Below are 7,034 nucleotides of genomic sequence, written 5' to 3'. Positions count from 1 at the left end.
ATTTATGGCATGTCGAGCAGGAGCTCGTCCTCGGCCATTTCCTTAGGCCGTCCTCGACTCTCACGGTGCGTCCTCGGCCCTGTATCTCCTCGGCGCAGGCCTTGGGCCTTAACATGAAATGGGCTGGGATCACAAACTCTCTGGCCCCACATATATATATATATATATATATATATTTGTAAAAAAAATAGGAATAAATAATAAATAATAATTATGTGGCTAATGACGTGATGATGAGGTGGCGCAACAGGAGCTCAGTAATAATAAATGCTACGCTTCAGTTTTTAGTAATATATAGATTAATTTGATAATAGTGAAATTATTTGGAGTTTGTCCCGGAGTTTTTTCCCTTCAAAGAAAGAGTTTTCCACGTAAATATTTGTGTTATTGTGTGTGATTGTTGTTTTGGACTCTTAATATTATTGATAATATTATTTGGGACCTCACATCTGGAGGCATGTGTGCCATTTTTTTTAAGTTAAATTTGTGGCACATAACTGTTTTACACACGCCCAATCAAATCATTTCATTCCGGCGCCCAATTCTCCTAGACTAGTTCCACTAGTTCTTCAAGTTCATTATACACTCAGATCAAATCCCAAGATTTCTTCGAACTCTGGCAAATTTAAATTTTAGGTGCAATTCATGTCCGCATGTCTCTAAGGGGCTATTCATCTAATTATTTCTGGGGATTATTTTTCTTGATAACGTCTGTTTGGAAGTCACCTTCTTGGTCCATTTAGTTACAATCATTTTAAGCAAACATAACTTAAATTGCTCTAACAGACATATACGCAGAAACTTTTAACAGTTCTATAACAAACACAGGACTTAAAACTTGTTTATCAGCTAAAACTCAAGACTCATCTGTCTTCTTTGTATTCTTCTTCTTCTTCTTCTACATCTTCCAAACCATCTTCTCCTTCTTCTGATTCTTGAACATTGCCATCCTCCAAATCTTCTGGCACTTCAGTTGTCTCGTCGATGCTTGTTTGTTCTGTATCTTTATCTACTTCATTGATATTTCCGCTGCTTGTGTCTTGTTGAATGCCACTGGCTTCATGCTCTTCTGATGACTCTCTCACTTTGTCTAGTTTCTGCTTTCTATCATCCAATATAATGTTGCTCACATCACCATTGTAAGTTCCATTTTTCAGAAGCTGAACTTCTTTTGGAAAATTATGGGGATTTTCCAACATTTCTTGTCCATTTACCTCTTGATGATTTGTATCAGCATAAACAAGATTGCTATTCAGATCTTTTTCATCTGAAGAATCAGCAGCTTTTCTTACTTCCATTGGGTCATTAACACCCATCTCTCCTCCCTCTCTTTCCATTTTATCCTTGTTCTCAGTAGCTCTTCCCTTCGATCCATCTTGATCCCCTATAAAAAATTTTCTACTTTTCATTCTCACTGCTTTATCATTTATCGAATTCCCATTGTTCTCCAACCACCTATTCTTGACAAGCATTCTCCATTTCTTTCCCTTTGTTTTACTAGCATGGCCATGTTTCCCTCTCATTCTAGAAATTCTACCAATGCTAGAATTCTCTGGTTCTTCTAATTTTCTCTCATCCTTATGAATCTCATCAAGTTCCTGATGGTCATGTTCTTGAGAATTTTCAAGTTTTCCCATTACTTTCATCCAGTCATCTCTTTTGCCAATGCCAAAATCACCCCCATTGTGAGAATCTTCATTTTTATTTCCTTGAATCTCTTCAATAGGCTTCTCAATAACATAGCTTCCATTTTTAAGACCTACATCTTGCGAATTTTCTAGTTTTTGCATCTGTTCTCTCATCATCTCCCTCGTAGTATCTTCTGCTTTATTTTCAGTTCCTTCTTCGACTCTTACTATATTCCCAGCCTCTCTAAAATTGTTTGATTTAAGTTTATTTCCATCTTCACTTGTTGAATTTTCATCGTGCATGTGAATACTGGATTCTTGTAGTTGCTCACCCTCTTTATTACTCATAATGACCTCATTTTGATCTTGTCCTGCCACACTTCCATTCACAGTTAAATTCACAGGTGGGCTTGAAGGGTCATCAGTACTTACTGACCAAACCTTAACTGGGTACTCAAGACGTTGTTTCAAATCCTCAATTTCGGCCTCCTTCTGCTTCAAGCTTTCAATTAGAGTTATCAATTGAGGATTTTCTTTTCCTGGATCAATCTCTTTCTCTCTTAACATTTTGAACTCATTCTGCTTCTCCTCGAGTGCAGACTCCATGGTTCTCTTTTCATCTTTTAGTGAATCAATAGTAGACTGCTTCTCTAGAATCCTTCTGTCAAGCTCCATCTTTTTGGTTTCTAAGGGAGTATATCTTTGCTTTCATCTCTTCATTCTTCCTTTTCATTTCTTTGGAGTAGTCTTTTTCCTTCTGTATGATTGAAGAAATTGTAGTAGTGTTGAGAACAGCTAAATATTCAACATTTTATTTCTTCAATGCTAACAAATAATTTAATGGTTAGTTTTTTCAATTTTAAGGTGAGTGCATGTACACCAAAATGGGAATGTGCTAAAAAAATCATCACAATTTTTGAACTGATACCTTACGACTAAAAGTGTGGTAAAAACAGGAAAATGATGTGCAGGCAAAAGGCCAATATATGATTAATAAAGATAAACTTCTAGATTGACTAATTAAGCATGATCATGATGTGTATTTAGACTCTTTACATCTTCTTTTATAGAGCAAACATAACATAACTATTGGCTATTGCGTGCTTTTAGATCTACAATTTTCTGCATGATTAAACTAGACCCTTTAATTTTGTAATAAAAGTAAAAAATTGTGATTTGCTCATATTAGATCAATATAGTTGAATATACTTTAAACTGGGCTAAAATCCTGTGCCAAATTACAACATACATTTTAGTTGCACTATTTGTTAATTCCAGCATCAAAATACATTCAAGTAAGGAATACTCAGAAGATTTGGCTACCTAATTCTAGTGTGATCTGAAATGCTGTAAGAGTGCCCAAGTTTATTCTACAGTTGTGATCTCCATGGTTGTGGCTGCTTTGCAGCCTCCACAACCTGAATGAGAGCATTTTGTGTTGGAGCTACTGAAGGCTTGGGAACTCTCGTTCAGTTCGTGGTCTCATTGAAATGAGAATTCAGAATTGATAGCTAGAAATATGCTTTGAGAAAATATGAATCAGACAACAACATCCAAATTCTTTGTGCTAAGGATTTCAACGAGCTAATTGAACCACACATATGTGTGGCTTCTAGTCTCATAGTCATGGATACCTTTACTATGGTCCAATTTTCACTGGAATTAGGAGTATTTGAGGTTATATTTGAAACATGTGAGGCTCAGACCATTTTTATCAATCTCCTACAACTTCAGCTTTATATTCTTTACCAAGTTATGGTCATTTAGTTTAGCCAGTGCTTTCAATTCTTCCAGGTTTTCGCTAGTGTTGCTCATCACAAAGTGACAATACTATGGCTTCTCTCAATTGTTTTCAATTTGTATTCAGTAAAAACAAATGTTATTGGACGGTGGAATTGCCTGTCTTTTTAGGCAGTCTGCATCTGAAATCGTAATGTAATCTTTTTTAGCAATAATATATTTCTGACTTTTAATAATTTTTTTAAATAAAAATATCATGTTTCCTTAAGCTGTTTGGACCAATTAATATTAAAACACCATAGAACTATAGAAGATAACCATAGAAGGGCTTTATGCCAAAAAAAAAAAAACTATAGAAGGGCTAAACCAATTGGTAACAATAGGGGGTTAATCCTACGTTGAAAAATGAGTGTGAGTTAAAAGAGGCTTAAAATCTGTGTATTTAAGAGTTAGACTATTTTGGATATATATTATTGTAAGTTTTTTTTTTAATTTTCTTCCCTCTCTTTGTGTGTGTTAAAATACTTAGGGCCCGTTTAGTATATGCGATTAAACAACAATTTTCAGTTTTTTTGAAAATATGTATGAGTGAAAAAATGTATAAAAATAAGTGTAATATTGTTTAAAAACTGAATACGTTGAAAAATGAGTGTGAGTTAAAAGAGGCTTAAAATCTGTGTATTTAAGAGTTAGACTATTTTGGATATATATTATTGTAAGTTTTTTTAAAAATTTCTTCCCTCTCTTTGTGTGTGTTAAAATACTTAGGGTCCGTTTAGTATATGCGATTAAACAACAATTTTCAGATTTTTTGAAAATATGTATGAGTGAAAAAATGTATAAAAATAAGTGTAATATTGTTTAAAAACTGAAAATATGTGTTTAAACATGTACCAAACGGGACCTTAATAATCTAAAAAAAATGTTAAAAATTTTGAATTAAATTCTGGTTGCGAATTGAATTTCCTTGAAACAAAATAATCTCGTTTATACTGCATTTGTCGATCCAAATTTATGGTTGAATTTGAATTTAATTGAAAAACTAAAAATTAATGCAGTTCTACCTACCAATATTTTGTCGTTTACCATTTTAAAATGGCTTTTAATGTTTTCTATCTAAAGAAATGAGTAAATAAATAAAAGAATGCATGGTGCTTCATACGTGGCGTGCAAGGAAAATTACAAGTCAAAAGCAAATTGCATGAGAGAGAGAGGGATTGACCTGCAAGAGGAGCTGAAAAGAAATGAGTTCTTGGTCCTTCTCATGAACAAGAAGGTTGAAGATGCGCCTCTCTCTGAGTTTATGAAGGACCATGACCCCAAGCAATGCAGCCCCAAATGCCAGCAGAAACATCAACCCGTATGGCTTCCCTCTATGACTATGATCTCTATGGCTATGCCCACCACCATTACTGTTGCTATTCCCCTTGTGATAAGATCCACCCATTGCCTTGAAAGAGATCAGAACAGAACAAAAGGGAAATTAAGCAAGAACGAATGAGAAAGAAGGAGATGGGTCTCTCTCTCTCTATTTTCTACAAAGAGTTTTATATATATTAGATTAGAATAGAGTTCTTTGGTTGCTTGTCATGTAAAAAGAGCCATGCAACTACTCTCTCTCTCTCTCTCTCTCTCACGAGCGGAGCGGAGTTAACAATGCTAAGGAAGCATGGGAACCGTGTCTAGGCGCTGATTCTGGAAGCTATGGCCTTTTTATTTGTGCTCTGCAATGTTGTCACTTTCTTTTACTATAATGCCCTTTTTTAAATTATTTTTTATGAATGTCAAGTTGTCGACGTAAATATTTATTGGAATGAATGCACAAAGGAAACCAAAGAAAAAAAATTTGTTCCTCTTTTTGAACTACACACCAGCTAAAAAAAAGATTTTTTTTTTTTTTTAAAGAGTTCTAAAAACTTAAATGAGAAAAAAAAATAAATAAAAAGCCTATTATTCTATTATATGAGGTTCTCATATCATGAGTTTATAAGAATTATAAGAATTTGGTCAATTTGATGTTTATTGTCATTGCACCAGCCTGAAGAATTATGAAGATTTTACTTAAGAAGTTTCATCTTAAAAAAAAGAAAAGAAAAAAAGAAACAATTGACAATAAGCACGGAGCTGTATGCTTTTCTTAAGCATTAAAGTTTCAGTCAACCATCTTATTTAATGGCCTACCATTGTTCAAGGCACAAGACGGTTGCTAGACATAAAGGGCATAGAGAAGAGTGAAAGAAAATTTTCTTTTAAGCATCTCCAGCAGTGTAACCATTTTCTCGCGTGTATATATCAAAACTTTACAATTTTTTTTTTTATTTTTTTTTTTTATAGTATTTAGTTGATAAGTTTTTACTGGTTTTTATTTGAACATTCCATTAACTTAACTTTTTTATTTACCATTAATAATTGAGGAGTTTTAGTACTACATAAATTGCATAACTTTTGCCACATCTATCTTATGTGCTAGATTGTGACTAGCTTCTTATTACTTTTACATAGACCTATCACTTTTTTTTCCACTATTCACATACTGTCACATGGACAGTTATGACATAAATTGTACCATTTTATGTGATCTCAGAATTTTTCTTAACAATATATCACGTTAGTTAGGTGTGAATTTTTATGTGTCTATATAGACCAAGTTAGAGACTTTCTAAGTTTCTATTCTTTTTCTATTCTATTTGAATATTATCTTTATCCTTTCCTAAATATTCTTTTACTCATTCTTTCAAATTCACTTTTTCACTCTTTTTTTTGTATATATATATATATATATATATATAAAACCCTTTTGCTAATGAACAATGACTTTTCAAACAAAGAGAGCCACTATTCATAAGCAGCAGCAGCAGCAACAACAACAACAAAAAATTCTCTAAATAGAAAAATTGTAAAACTATATTTTAAGGGTTTACTCTTTAGAATAGAGAAGATTTTAGCTTATAATATTGCGTCCCCCTAAACAATTCCTTCAAAAATTTTAAAGGTGAGACGGCTATGGATGATTATTTTCGACCAAGTAACACTAGTACACCCAGTTTTAACATAGCAAATCACTGAGGTGGCAAAGTCTTTGACAGCAAATATTGGCTCTAGCTAGTCTTTGAGGTGAGCACTCTTTAGCTGTTGCACTGCAACAAATTGTAGCTACCAGTAGACTATTGGATGAATTTGTTTGATAAACTTTCACTAACTTGTGACTCTGACATTGCTTGTTACCTTCCAAGACATAAAGAGTGCCATAGCTCATTGTACGTGCAAGTTTTAGATTTTGGAGATTATCTTGTAAAGATTTCTAAAACCTTAACATTACATTTAGACATCATTTTTTTGTCAAAAATTGTGTCTTTGTGTTTGTAAGAAAATGAAGAACAGTAAAGTTGTGAGAAAAATATACAGTTTTTTTTAACATGAAAACCCTCTAGGTTGGGAGAGGGAGAAAATCATTGACACAAGCCAGTCGAATATTCCACTATTTTTTGAAAATGGTTACAATGGAGAAAAAGAGATAGAAGAGGTGGGAAAAGAGCTTCCACCCTAGTGTCAAAAAGTGTCTTCTTTAATAATGGTGGAAATGAGCACATGTCACTTTCCTAATACATAAGGTGTTGCCTTCCCATTAGAGAAGGACAAGATAGAGTCTTGACAAAATAAGATCAC

General features: G+C 33.5%; 1 pseudogene; it reads right to left on the bottom strand.

The window, feature by feature from the left end:
• Nucleotides 1-604: 604 nt before the first annotated feature.
• LOC126695475 (uncharacterized) lies at nt 605-5,075 on the bottom strand (annotated as a pseudogene).
• Between the last annotated feature and the right edge of the window lie 1,959 nt (nt 5,076-7,034).

Source organism: Quercus robur, chromosome 8, assembly GCF_932294415.1.
Source record: "Quercus robur chromosome 8, dhQueRobu3.1, whole genome shotgun sequence".
NCBI classification, from domain to species: domain Eukaryota; kingdom Viridiplantae; phylum Streptophyta; class Magnoliopsida; order Fagales; family Fagaceae; genus Quercus; species Quercus robur.
This window is presented reverse-complemented; position numbering and strand designations above follow the sequence as displayed.